General features: G+C 42.7%; 1 non-coding gene across 1 annotated transcript; it reads left to right on the top strand.

Moving 5' to 3' along the window:
* Positions 1–12977: 12977 nt before the first annotated feature.
* TRNAS-GCU lies at positions 12978–13059 on the top strand. The gene has a single exon. It is a non-coding gene; the product is annotated as a tRNA-Ser (tRNA).
* Positions 13060–14806: the final 1747 nt, after the last annotated feature.

Raw genomic sequence — 14806 nt, 5'->3', positions numbered from 1 at the left:
TTTAGAAGGTACCATTCATTTGGTTTATCTTCTGCTGTTTGTGCATTTTGGATTAGGCTTGATAGTCTGTTTATGCCATAGATTATTATTGTTGTTGTTATGTGCCGTTGAGTCATCTCCAACTCATAGAGACCCCCTCATTGGGTTTCCAAAGTGGTGTCTCAATGGAAGTAGAAACTTCCAAGGAGTGGCTGGTGGGTTTGAACCACCAAACTTCTGGTTAGTAGTCAAGTGCCTTAGACACTTGTTGTTGTTGTTATGTGCCGTTGAGTCGGACCCAACTCATAGCGACCCCTCCTTGGGTTTCCGAGGCAGTATCACTACAGAAGTAGATTGCCCGACCTTCCTTCTGAGGAGTGGCTGGTGGGTTTGAACTGCCAGCCTTCTGGTTAGCAGTCAAATGCCTTAGGCACTATGCTACCAGAGCTCCCTGATGCCTTAGGCACTAGGGACCTGTAAATCTGCCCCTAGATTTCCTTGAGAAACTTTATAGTTTTAGGTTTCACATTTAAGTCTTTGATCCATCTGGAGTTCGTTTTTGTGTATGGTATGAGGTATGGATCTTGTTGCATTTTTCTACAAACGGATAATCAGTTTTGCCAGCATCATTTGTTAAAGAGACTGTCTCTTCCTCCCATTTAATGGATTTCAGCCATTTGTCAAAAATCAGCTGACCACAGGTCAATGGATCTTATTTCTGGGTTCTCAATTCTATTACACTAGTCTATGTGTCTGTCATTATACCAATACCAGACTGCTTTGACTCTTGTGGTTTTTGTAGGTTTTGAGATCTGAGAGTGTAAGATCTACTTTGTTCTTCTTCTTCAATAGTGCTTTGCTTTTTCCAGGGTCTCATTCCTTCCCATATAAAATCAGTGATTGGTTTTTCCATATCCTTAAAGAATGTTGATGGGATCTGGATTGGGATTGCATTGAATATATAGATTGCTTTGGGTAGAATTGACATTTTTTACAATGTTCAATCTTCCTATCCATGAGCGTGTTATGTTCTTTCATTTGTGTAATATTTTATAGTTTCTTGAAGTAGTGTTTTGTAGTTTTCTTTGTATAGGTCTTTTGTGTCCCTGGCAAGATTTATTCCCAAGTATTTTATTTTTTTGGGAGCTATTGGGAGTTCTGGTGGCATAGTGCCTAAGGCATTTGACTGCTAACCAGAAGGCTGGCAGTTCAAACCCACCAGCCACTCCTCAGAAGGAAGTCTGGGAAATCTTCTGTGGAAATACTGCCTTGGAAACCCAAGGAGGGGTCACAGTGAGTTGGAACTGACACAAAGGTAGTGAGTTTGGTTTTGGTTTTTATTGTAAATGGTATTGATTTCCTTATTTTCTTTTCAGCAATCTCTTTGCTGGTGTAGACGAATCCAACTGAGTTTTGTCTGTTGGTCTTATATCCAGCCACGATGCTAAATCTCTCAATTAGTTCCATTAGATTTTTGACTGAGTCTCTTGGATTTTCTAAGTATAGGATCACATCATCAGCAAATAGGGATAGTTTGACTTCTTCCTTACCAATTTGGATGCCTTTGATTTCCCTTTCTTGCCTTATTGCCCTGGCTAGGACTTCCAATACAATGTGAATAGAAGTGGTGTTAGAGGGCATCCTCGCCTGGTTCCTGTTCGCAAGGGGAATGGTTTCAATCTCTCTCCATTGCAAATTTGATATGACTAATTCCCTCTCATCCTTTCATATTTCACCTTAAAGGCACCCTCCTCAGAGAGACCTCCCTGGCCATCCTAACTAAAGAAGGTCCTCCCACCTCACCCATCACCCCAGCCAGTTTGGGCCAGAACTTGGCACCTAATAGGGGATCGGTAATCACCTGGAATCCCTTGGTGGTGCAGTCAGCAAGCTCAGCTACTAACCAAAAGGTTGGAGGTTTCAGCCCCACCCAAAGATGCCTCAGAAGAAAGGCCTGGTGATCTACTTCTGAAAACTCAGCCATTGACAACCCTCTGGAGCACAGTCCAGCACACAGGGAGTCACCATGATTCAGAGTCAACTTTACAGCAACTGGTTACTGGTTAACTATTTCCTGAAAGTATGGATAGAAGCTCTTAGCCTAGACTGACCCTTGTGAGCTTTTTCTTTCCTTCTAAGTCTGGTGGTGTAGTGGTTAAGGCATTTGGAGGCTAACCAAAAAATGGGTGGTTCGAATGCACCAATCTCTCCGTGGAAGAAAGATGAGGTAGTCGTCTTCTGTAAAGATTTAAACCTTAGAAACCCAAAGAGGGTCACTATGAGCTGGAATCAATTTGATGGCAGTGAGTTTGGTTTGGTTTTTTGAAGTTATCAACCACTCAGCACCTCCCTTGCTTATTTTTTTTTTTTTTTTTTTTTTTTCAAAACTGCCCACACAAACACTGGATTGTGGACTTTGTTCCTCTTCCAAAACTAACTGCTGAGCTGGACAAAGATTCCTTAGCTGTCCCTTTCAATTTCAGGGTTTAAAAGCTAGTCATTTCAAGGGACAGTGGGAAGAATGGAAAATAACCAAGAGGAGAAGTGGCAGAGTCCAAACACATACAGAGTTCTTACAGTTACAGTTCCTGGTCTATAGTTAGCGCCTGACTTCCTTTCTTGGCAAGATCCATACCAGTTATCTAGGACAGTCCTAATTTCTACTATAGGAAGTCCCTAGATTATGAACAAGATCCATTTCTAAGTGTATCTTTAAGTTGAATTTGTAGGAAGGCATACAGTTCTTATTTAGTCTTACTTCAGTGCAAGAAAAGGCTTTTTGATGATTTAACAGCTGTACATTCAGCAAGTGAAGGTGATTGTGATGAAGAATTTGTTGCAAGTTGGGGTCGGTTTAATCCTTTCAAGGTAAGGGCAAATTTACATAACATTAAAGGGTTAGTGGGAGCTGTCTATAAGTCACATCTGTAACCCTGGGGACTCACTGTATTCTGTTCTATTGTCTATGGCATCATCAATGTTCTCACATGTAGGCACTTTACATTTCTCCTCCTGTTATCCTTCCCCACCTCCCCACCACCAAGGGCAGAACACAATCTAGTTCAAACTTTTGCTCTACCGCAAATAATTTGTTTGACTTTGGGCAGATTACTTAATCTCTCTAAATCTCAGTTTACTTATCTGTGAAATAGAGATAAGAACTATATCTCCATTCCAGGATTTGGCAGGGTCCTGACTGGCATAATCTATGTCAAGCACTTGGCATCTATGAACAACAAAAATGGTTAACACACTCAGCTGCTAGCCAAAAAGTTGGTGGTTTGAGTCCATCCAAAGGCACCTCAGAAGAAAGGCCTGGAGATCTACTTCTGAAAAACCACTCACTGAGAACTCTCTGGAGCACGGTTCTACTCTAACACACGTGGGGTCTCCATGAGTTGGAGTCTATTCCACAGCAACTTGTTGGTTTCTCCACAGGCTGGAGAAATGGTGTGAAGTCCTGTTTAAGTCAAAAGGCTCTTGGGTTCTAGTGAGTAATTTAATACTTTAACCAAAGTGTCAGTGTGTAAGTGATATGAGTGGTAGGTGACTGTGTTACATTCTCTCCACTCTCTTGTGGCCTAAATGGTGAGATTATGTAGTGTTTGTAGCTGGGGAGTTCTGTCTCCAGGAAGGAGGAGTTCCCCAGCACCAGTGCCTCAAAAAGGGCAAATCTTTATTGGAAACTAGAGCTCAGAAGACAGGCCCAAGGCAGGTGGGAGACAGCTTCTCATCCTTGGACCCTGGTTCTCTTAGGCCTGGACTTGGGAGCAACCATCTGGTTGTAAGATGGAATTCTCCATGTGGAATTAGGACAGTGGACTGAAGTCAAAGGTTAGGAAAGTGGAAGCCTGGAGAGATCGTAGCCTGGAGGTCAGATTATCTGACGTCCACTTCTCAGTGTACATGTATTTCCCCTTTGTTAACTCTGAGCCTCCCCTGATGTCTTACTTGAATGCTCAGACTCAGCTCTGCAGACAGAGAGCTGTACCACCTCCTAGGCCAGAATGTTAATGGACCACCAGAGCCCTCAAGGCCACCTTGGTGATGACACCTGCCATGAATTGAATTGTGTCCTTCCAAGAGATATGTTGAAGTTCTAACCCTGCACTGATAGATGTGATCTTATTGTTGTTGTTGTTGTTGTTTTTTTTTTTTTTTTGCAGACATTATCAGTTAAGTTAATGAAGTCATGCTGGAGTAACAACAACAACAACAAAAAAAACCCTCACTGCTATCAAGTCAGATCCGACTCATAGCAACCCCTCCTTGGGTTTCTGAGGCGATATCACTACAGAAGTAGATTGCCCAACCTTCCTTCCAGGGATGGGTCTTAATCCTAGTCCCTTGTAAAAGGGGACAGACTCAGAAACAGAGTCACACATGGGGGAAACAGACACCATGTGATAACAGAGGCAGATGCATCTATAAGCAACAGAGGTACACCAAGGATTGCCAGCAGCCACCAGAAACCAGAAGAGAGGCATGGAACAGTTCCTCTCTCAGAGCCCCAGTAGCAATCAACATGGCTGATACCCTGATTTCGACTTCTAGCCTCTGGTTATGTGAGACAATAAAGGTCTGTTCTTTAAAACCCCCACTTTGTGGTATTTTGTTATGACAGCACTACAAAGCTAAGACAGCCCCTAAAGGGGAAGGCGTATCTTGGTGAACCTTGGGATGGGGTCTGGATCATGTGGTCTACCTCCCCATGTGGGAATTCTTCCAGTGTCAACATGGGCAGTCCCATCTGGAGTTTATTTCTATTAGGAGAGGTGGAATTTCCTTTCAACATTTCAGGGGCATTCCAGACTGTGCAAGTTTCACCTCACTGAGGCCCCTGTTTAGCAGGAGAAAGAACACTTCCCAGTGTGTCTTCATACTCAATGAGCCTGGCTCTGCTTTGGGCCATCTTGATGAAAGGAAGACTGGGACCTGGACTCTAAGGCCGGCCCTATCACCAGCTGAGTGACCTGGACAGGCCACCTGCTCCCTACCTTCTTGTCAGATGAAGGAAAGAACTATCTCTGCATTGGTTTTCTATTGCTATTGCAACAAATTACCACAGACTTGAGTGCCTAAAACAACACAAATGTATTATCTTACAGCTCTTGAGGTCAGAAGTCCCAAATGAGTCTTATGAGGGCTAAAATCAAGGGTTGTGTTCCTTCTGATGACCTTTGGAGGATGATGTGTTTCCTGGTCTTTTTCACCTTCCGGAGGCCACCTGTCTATCTTGCTTTGTGGCTCCTTCCTCCATCTTCAAAGCACATCAATGCACCTCCCCTTTCATCATCACATCCCCTTTTTTGTAGCCTCCAGCCTCCCTTTTATAAGGACCCTGTGTTTACTTAAGGAGCTCTGGTGGCGTAGTGGGTAAGGCATTTTTTCTGCTAACCAGGAGGTCAGCACTTCAAATTCACCAGGCACTGCACACGAGGAAGATGAAGCAATCTACTTCCATAAAGATTTACTGCCTTGGAAACCCAATGGAGGTCACTATGAGTTGGAATCTACTCTATGGCAGTGGGTTTGATTTTTTTTTTTCTTGGTGTTTACATTGGGCCCACCTAGTGGTTCAAACCCACCAGCAACTCCTTGGAAGGAAGATGGGGCAATCTACTTTGGTAATGATACTGCCTCAGAAACCCAGGGGGGGGGTCGCTTTGAGTTGGGTCTAACTCCATGGCACATAACAACACAACACAGATTATCCAGAATAATGTCATCTCACAATCCTTAACTTAATCACATCTGCAAAGTCCCTTTTACCAAATAAGGTAACATATTTCACAAATTCCAGGGATTAAGATGTGGACAACCTGGACCAAAAAAAAAACAAAAACCAATCTCACTGCTGTCAAGTTGGATCCAATTCATAGCGACCCCTCCTTGGGTCTCCAAGGTGATATCACTACAGAAGTAGATTGCTCAACCTTCCTTCTGAGGAGTGACTGGTGGGTTTGAACCACCAGCCTTCTGGTTAGCAGTCAAGTGCCTTAGGCACTATGCCACCAGAGCTCCTGGATAACTTGGAGTGGGGAATTATTCTGTCTCCCCAATCTCCTTACCACAGTTAGTCCCCGACTTAAGACGGGATTGTGCTCTGATGATTGCATCATAAATCAGTTCTGATATTAACTGAATACTTAATTTTTTTTTTAATCGTGATTTGGTGAAAATTTACAGAGAAAATTCATTTTCCATACAGCAGTTTACTTACACTTTGTCTCATTACGTTGACCATAGTTCACCACAATGCAACAGCTCCCCTCCCACTTCCTCCCAACCATCACCTCTTCCCTGTGTCCGTCCCTCCATGCACCCCTGTCCCCGAGCTGTCTCCCTATGCATAAACAGCCCTTCTTTCTCCTATGATTCTTCTCTCCAAGGAGTGTATCTACTTGAGGTAAATGTTCAACTCATATGCCTGTCTTTTGCTTGGCTGGAAGCCACAGGTGTGGGTTCAATTTCAGACCTTAAGGGCAGCTAGGGGCCATAGTCTCAGTGGTTCCACCAGGCTCATCAAACCTGGTCCCCCTTTTCTTTTTCCAAATGATTTTGAGTTTTGTTCCACATTGTTCTCCCTCTCTATCCATGATCTCCTACATAGATCCCCCTCTGAAAACTTCATTTTTTTTTTTTAGATTTTTCATTATTATTGCCTTTTATTATCAGTATCTTTATAAATATAATGTTTATTTGTCTTTAGGGGTTAGAAACATTACCTATAAACTTACAGATATATATTTTTAATACATACTATCTTAGTCCCCAAGTGCTGTTATAACAGAAATACCACAAGTGGGTGACTTTACAAACAAATTTTTTCTCTCACAGTTTGGGAGGCTGTTGTTGTTGGTGTTGTTATGTGCCGTTGAGTCATCTCCAACTCATAGCGACCTCTCCTTGGGTTTCCGAGGCAGTATCACTACAGAAGTAGATTACCCAGTCTTCCTTCTGAGGAGTGGCTGGTGGGTTTGAACCGCCAGCCTTCTGGTTAGCAGTCAAGTGTCGTAGGCACTATGCCACCAGAGCTCTCCATTTGGGAGGCTAGAAATCTGAATTCAGGGTGCAGCTCTAGAGGAAGGTTTCTCACTTTATCAGCTCACAGTTTAGCAGAAAGGTCCTTGTCTCCTTTCAGCATTTGTGGGTCTGACATTTCTTGGAGATCTTTATGTGTCTTGGCATCAATTTTCCCCTGGATCTAGGAGGTTCCCAGCACAGGAACACTGGGTCCAAAGGGTACACTCCACTCCCAGCCCTATCTTCTTGATGGCAGTGAGGTCCCTCCCATCTCTACTTGCTTATTTAATCCCTTTTATATCTCAAAAGAGATTGACTCAAGATACAACTTAATCCTGTAAATTGCATTTTGCCTCATTAACATAGCTGTCTCTAATCCTGCCTCATTAATGAAGTGAGAATTTATAACACATAGGATAATTACATCAGATCACAAAATAGAAGATAATTCCATATATTACTGAGAATCATAGTCCAGCTCAGTTGACACATATTTTTTGGGGACACAATTCAATCTATACACATATATACATTTAAAAAAAAAATACACAAATCATAAAAATTTACTCTGATGACAAAGAAGAGTTGGACAACATTAGCATTATTTCAGTTGTAGTAATAACTGCACTTGTGGAAGGTTCTAGATCATCTGGATTATCCCTGGGAGTAAGGATGGCACTTTGAGTTAGAAAATTAGTGAAATAATGTGCATGGTCCTTTTTTTTTTTTTTTCTTCATATGTTTTGTGGTAATATCTCACTGTTTCCAGCATTCACCTATTGACTTTAACAAAGCAATCAACATTTGGATCCATGGTTTGAAATCAACTAAAGCCCCTGATTTAGTTTAGAAAATTTAAATCAATATGGCACTGTTTTGTACAGTAAATCATAACATCAAACATCAGCAAGTGAATATCTGAGAATGATAACATCAGCAAATTATGTACTGCAACATTGTATATAGTGCATATTACTAATGATAAGATGCACCAAGAAGTGAGGAAGGACTGTTATAAGTGCAGTTCTCTGTAACTTGGATACACTGTAAATTGGGGACGACCTATATCTAAGCTCTTCTCCTCAAACCTTATCCATTTCCCAGACTCCAAAGGGACCTTCTCACTTTATCTCACCAAGGGTCTGATCTTAAGGATCTCTAAGGATAGAAGGCCTGGAGTTGCATTTGTTTTTCTATTTTAGTGTTGAAGACCCTTAAAGGAAGTTCTTATTATTACCTAACTCACCACATGTCTAAAGCAGGAAAGATCCTTGTACTCCACAAACTCAAGACTTAGTGGAGGACCCACAGGAACATCTTGATAGCAGAAGACAGAAATCCGAAGGAAGAGAAAGAAACTAAGGTTGGAGGGTAAAGAAGAGAAAGACTTAGCATCCACAGAACACCTGCTACATGCCAGACACTTACATACAGTATTTCATTTATTCCTTGCAACAACCCTAGTGGAGAACTGGCTGAGTAAGGTTCCCAAGGTCAGCAAGTGGCAGAGCTGAATGGGGGTGGGTGGAGGGCTCTTTCTGACACCCCTCTACACACACACACACACAGAGCACAGTTCGTCACTGAAATTTTGGCTTTGTAATTGCCAGGTTTTCTTTCCTCCTGCCATTAAAAATAATTCCAATGAGTGAATCCTTGTTTATGGTGAACAAGGTTGTTTAGATAGGTTAGGGCTACACATTTGTAGGTGAGATTTAAATAGTAAGGATTTGGGGAGTGTGTGTGTGTGTGCGTGTGTGTATGCATGCATGTGTGTCCCCACACTTGTGTGTACACTCATTAACTATACTACTTACCACTGGGCATCTGGATAGAGGGAATGGGAAGGTGCCTGTTGGATGGGAGTTTAAGATCATCACCTGGTCAGGGAGGGAGGCCCAATTAAGGGCCACTAAAGAAGCTCTGGTAACGTAGTACCCAAGACAACTTGGCTGCTAACCAGAAGGCTGGCAGTTCAAACCCACCAGCCACTCCTTGGAAGGAAGGTTGGGCAATCCTACTTTCATAGTGATACTGCCTCGGAAACCCAAGGGGTCGCTATGAGTCGGTGCCGACTCGACGGCAAATAACAACAACAACAAAGAAGCTCTGGTAGTTGACTGCTAACCAGAAGGCTGGCAGTTCAAACCCACCAGCCACTCCTTGGAAGGAAAGTTGGGCAATCTACTTCTGTAGTGATACCGCCTCAGAAACCCAAGGAGGGGTCGCTATGAGTCAGGGCTGACTCAACAGCAAACAACAACAACAACAAAATCATCTTGATACTCGCTGTAGATGGTTCCAAGATATCCCTCAAAACAGTGCTTTGAAATCACCACCATCCAAACGTTTGTCAGAGACCTTGGTCTTGGGCTAAAGAGATCTGCTGAGAGAGTCAGGCTCCTGCACAAATAATGGCGGTGGAAAAGTGCAGAGGAAGGAGAAACATGCCTGTCCTCAGGAGGAAAAAGGGACAGCCTCTTTTTCAGGGAGATCCCTGTGTGGGGAATGGGAAAGGGTCATCCCTTCCCCTAAGGGAACTCTCAGTCACAGAAGAAAGATAAAACACACAGGCACTAAAACCACCTCACAGGGGCAGCTGTTCAATTCCACAGTGAGTCAGTGGTTGCAAAAACCAGAGTCAGAGGAAAGAGCAATTAGACACAAGTTTGCTGAAATAGGGGAGGTTCCAGAAAGGAGGTGTCTGGAAGCAGGGAGACAATAACTAAAGTGTGTATGTGTGTGGGGGACTGGCACCAGAGGGGGTAGGGGACACCTGGACCCCTTGAAACCCCAGCTCACCCTCCGCTGGCTTCTCTGGGGAGTCTCGTGTGTGGACATGGAGCTGGGTAGTAAACTCAACCGATTTCAGCACTCTATGAAGGTAAGAGAGGTGGGAGCAAGCCAGCAAGTCTTCGTCTCCTAGTGCTGCCATAACAGAAATACCACAAGTGCGTGGAGATAAAAACAGAAATGTATTTTCTCACAGTTCCTGTGGCTAGAAGTCTGAATTTAGGGTGTGGCTCTGTGGAAGGCCTTTCTTTGTCTTATTTCAGCTCCTAGTAGTTGCCAGTAATCCTTGGCATTCTGGGCTCGCAGATACATCTGTCTCCATGGTCTGTCTTCATCTACCCACCCTCCATGTTCTGTGTGTGTGTGTGTGTGTGTGTAGGTCTTTTCTGCATTTTATAACTCAAAAATTGATCAGGTTTGAGACCCATCCTACATTCATATGGCCTCATTAACACAACAAAAGAAAAACCCCATTCCCATGCAGGATCACATACACAGGTACAGGGGTAAGGACTTCAATACATATTCTGGGATGACCCAATTCAATCTATAACACCAGCCAAGCCATAGAGTGGAGAATGGCCTAGATCAGCTTGAGTGGGCATTACTTCTCTAACAAGATACTTTAACAAGATTACTTCTATAGGGATCCTGTAGGAAAATAAATACACATGCATGATGTGGGAGTATGTCCTAGTTACCTAGTGCTGTTATTACAGAAATACTATAAGTGAGTAGCATTAACAAACAAATTTATTTCCTCATAGTTTGTTGTGTTGTTATGTGCCATTGAGTCGGACTCGACTCACAGCGACCCCTCCTTGGGTTTCCAAGGCGGTATCACTACAGAAGTAGATTGCCCAACCTTCCTTCTGAGGAGTGGCTGGTGGGTTTGAACCGCCAGCCTTCTGGTTAGCAGTCAAGTGCCTTAGGCACAACGCTACCAGAGCTAGAAATCCAAATTCAGATGCTAGCTCTAGGGGAAGTCATTCTCTCCCTGTTGGCTCTGGGGGAAGGTGCTTGTCACTTTTCAGCTTTAGTTTCTGGGTTCCTTGGAGATCTCATATGGCCAGCATCTGCCTTCCCCCACCTCTGCTTGCTTGTTCTATGTGCTCTTTTTCTATCTCAAAAGAGATTGTCTTAAAACACCACCTACACCATCACTGCCTCATTAATATAACAAGAAAACCCATTTCCAGATGGGATTATAACCACAGGTATGGTGGTTAGAATTTAGAACATATATTTTAGGGGACAAACAAAGAAAACCAAACTCACTGCCATCAAGTTGGATCCGACTCACAGTGATTCCTCCTTGGTTTTCTGAGGTGGTATCACTATGGAGTAGATTGCCCAGCCTTCCTTCTGAGGAGTGGCTGGTGGGTTTGAACCGCCAGCTTTCTGGTTAGCAGTCAAATACTTTAGGCACTATGCCATAAATCCAGAAGAGAGCCCTGGCTAGCCTTGAGCAGGTCCTTATCCATCTCTAATGTCTTCCACTGCCCATGAATGTCAGCATGCCCAGAGAACACAGATCCACAGGCAGCCAGTGCTCCTTTACCAAGGAGGCCACCCCACACGATCATCACACCCAGCCAAGCAGAAATGGTGTCTGGGGTCGCTTCCTGCCCTGTCTACTTACTAAGTAACCCATTCCAGCTCCATTATCTTCAGGTGGGAGTCCCTGGACAGTGCAAACATTTAAGCACTTGGCTAATAGTCAAAAAGATGGTAGTTCAAGCACACCCACAGCCACCTCAGAAGACAGTCCTAACAATCTGCTTCCAAAAGGTCATAGCCTTGAAAAGCCTATGGAGCAGTTCTACTCTGCACACATGGGGTCACCATGAGTCTAGAATCAACTCAATGGCAACTGACAACGACAACAATCCTCAAGTTGCTTCTCTCAAGAGATTTCTCCAGACGTCTGTCATTCCTATGGTTTTTACAGTTGAACAAGTGTGTTGAGCATTGCAGAAACAAATTTTGTTTTGCCTTGTGTCCAATATGTCTAAGTGTTTCATATACCACAGTTGGGAAAAACAAGGAAAAAGAAAAGAAAAACCTCGTAGGGTCATACTGAATGATTCTGGCCTCCAAAAAAGCCTTGAATACTTCCATAAATCTGGACTCCTTTACAAAACATTTTTATCTCTCATTTTTGCTATGCTGAAGTCTGAGGAGATGTTATGAATATGAGGATTATGTGAGAAAGCTGCTGTTTTCCACTACGAATAGACTAATACAAATGTGATGATCTTGACCATATTGGATTTTTTCCTTTAAATACTTGTGTTTTGTGTTTGGCAAGCCAGTCCTTCTGAAGGCTGACTCCCTTAACTCTTTGCAAATAAATGTCTTCTTTCTATTTCTAAATACTTTGGTCTCCAGTCCTCTTTGACAGATTATTCCTGGAGGTTCCACCAAGCGACTGGTCATCTGTGTCCTAAAATTAGAGCCTTAAGTGTGTCTTATCCAGACATGGACTCCTGAGTCATTGGCTGCTCCTCTGGGGAGTCGTATGTGCAGTGACAGAGCTTATATAGTAAAGAATTAACCTTACCCAAAGAAAGTTCTGCTAACCAGAAGGCTGGTGGTTCAAATCCACCAGCCACTCCTCAGAAGGGAGATTGGGCAATCTACTCCTGTAGTGATAGCACCCGAGAAACCCAAGGAGGGGTCACTATAGGTTGGATCCAACTCAACAGCAGCGAGTTTGGTTTGGTTTTGGTAAATAAATTTCTGGCCTTTGCCCTTGACTACTGGGAGGTGATCTCTAGGCCCTTAGAATGTCCTGGCTGATAATTTTTGTTTACCTAGGGGCCTTAAGCCATGCAAAATAGTCCATCTTTACAATGTGAATTATGAAGGTGGTTTAGGTTACACGTGTCTGCTCTGCCACCATAGAGGCAGAAGACTAAAAGTCAACTACCCAGGAGCCCCCATTAATAACCCTGGACACCAAGGCTCAGATGAGCTTCCTTGGTTGGCAATACTCTGTGTGTATTGTCACACATCATTTCCAGAAGAATAGCACTGTCCACGACTCCAAAGGAATAGAACAACTGGTATCTCTGCACTTCGACTTTCTTGGATCCTGCTGTATGCACCTCTTCCCTTGGTTGATTTTAACTGGTTTTCTTTCACTGTAATAAATCATAACTATGAGTATAATGTGGGACGAGGTGGCTGAGTGGTTAAGGCAATAGACTGCTAATCCATTGTGCTCTGCATGCATGGGTTCGAAACCCATCCTCATTGATGTTAGCTCTGTACCTTAAGAGGTGAAACCTTTGGGAGCTCTGGTAGCATAGTGCCTAAGGCACTTGACTGCTAACCAGAAGGCTGGTGGTTCAAACCCACCAGCCACTCCTCAGAAGGAAGGTTGGACAATCTACTTCTGTAGTGATACTGCCTTGGAAACCCAAGGAAGGATCACTATGAGTCAGGTCCAATTCAACGGCAGATAACAACAACAACATGAGTATAACAGCTTCAGTGAGTTCTGCAAGTCCTCCTAGCCAATTATCAAACATAAAGGTGGTTTGGGGGACCCTCATACTTGCAACTGGTGTTAGAAGTAAAGGTGGTCTTTTGAACTACTGCTCCCTAACACTGTAGTTAAATCTGATTTTGGGCTGAGTCTGTTTCTGGCTCTGGTGCTTATTGTACATGATCAATTGTGCCCAGACTGGTGGCAGCAGAAATGGAGTCTAGATTTTGATGTAATGATCTAGTAAGTGATTTCTCAGGTGGCAGTGGACAAGGAAGGAGCCCTGGTGGCACAATGGTAAAGCACTTGGCTACTAATCAGAAGGTCAGTTGTTCAAAAACACCAGCTGCTCCTCAGGAGAAGTATGTGGCAGTATGCATCCATAAAGATTACAGCCTTGGTTACCATTGCTGAATATTTTGATCAAAGATTCTGTAAAAGAATCCTGATCAAAAGGGGGAAAATGCAGAACAAAATTGAAAATTCTCATGGGCTCCAGATTTTCTGGAGCCATGGAGGTTAGATGAACTTCTGAAACAACTGCCCTGAGATAATCTTAAACCTTAAGCCAAAAATATCCCCTGAAGTCTTCTTAAAAAGAATCAATAGTTGAGTTTATCTAGTAAAAAAAAAAAAAAAAGTCTGCCTTGAGCATTATGCCCTTTTAAGATCTATTCATGGCATAAAATGATAATAGCAACTTTAAAGACTAGATAGGAACCTTAGAGGATAGTAAGTTTATGTTAATAGGGGGAGAGAAAAGGAAGGTGGGAATAGTTGTACAACTCAAAGAATATAATCAATGTCACTAAATGGGATATGTAGAAACAGCTGAATAGGTGCATAGTTTTCTGTGCATATTCTCAACAACAACAATAATAAAATAAATAAAAGTAAAAAAGTAAAAAATTACCGTCTTGGAAACCTCACAGGGCAGTTCTTCCCTGCCCTATAGTGTTACTATGAGTTGGAATCAACTCAACAACAGTGGATAGTAGACAAGGTATGTGGAATCTGGTTCTGCAGAAAGTCTCTTTTGAATGTTTCTGTGAGGCTTTGGATATTTCTTGGCTTTGGGGAGTTCAGAGTTGATAAGTTTGGGGCATTTCCATGACTATTGATAGACTCTTCTGTGTTTATGAGCTTCACATTTGTCCTAACTTTTAACTCCAAGTTCAGAGCCTCCTTCCTCATCACAAAGTTCTGGCTTTTAAACTTTAGTTATTATGGCATCAAAGCTGTTGATTGCTGCAAAAGTAAAATTCTTGTACCAAAGATGAGAGGAAACAAATCATCTTTATTTAATTTCTCTAAATAATTCAAAATATAATGTCTCTTCAGAAATTTTATGTAAGTTGAAAAAGAGATTATTATTGTAAAGGATATGGGAATGGAGAGAGAGAGATTTCCGTACTAAATTCAGGAGGAAATCTAAAAATTATTCATATTTTCAAAAATGATGCTTCCCCCCACCCCCTACAATGATGCTTAATTACCTGTCTTAACCCATCAACT

This window comes from Orycteropus afer, unplaced genomic scaffold (assembly GCF_000298275.1).
Source record: "Orycteropus afer afer isolate SDZICR_OR568_19922 unplaced genomic scaffold, OryAfe1.0 scaffold00075, whole genome shotgun sequence".
Lineage (NCBI taxonomy): Eukaryota > Metazoa > Chordata > Mammalia > Tubulidentata > Orycteropodidae > Orycteropus > Orycteropus afer.
Note: the sequence above shows the minus strand (reverse complement) of the source record. Positions and strands in the feature narration are given on the sequence as shown.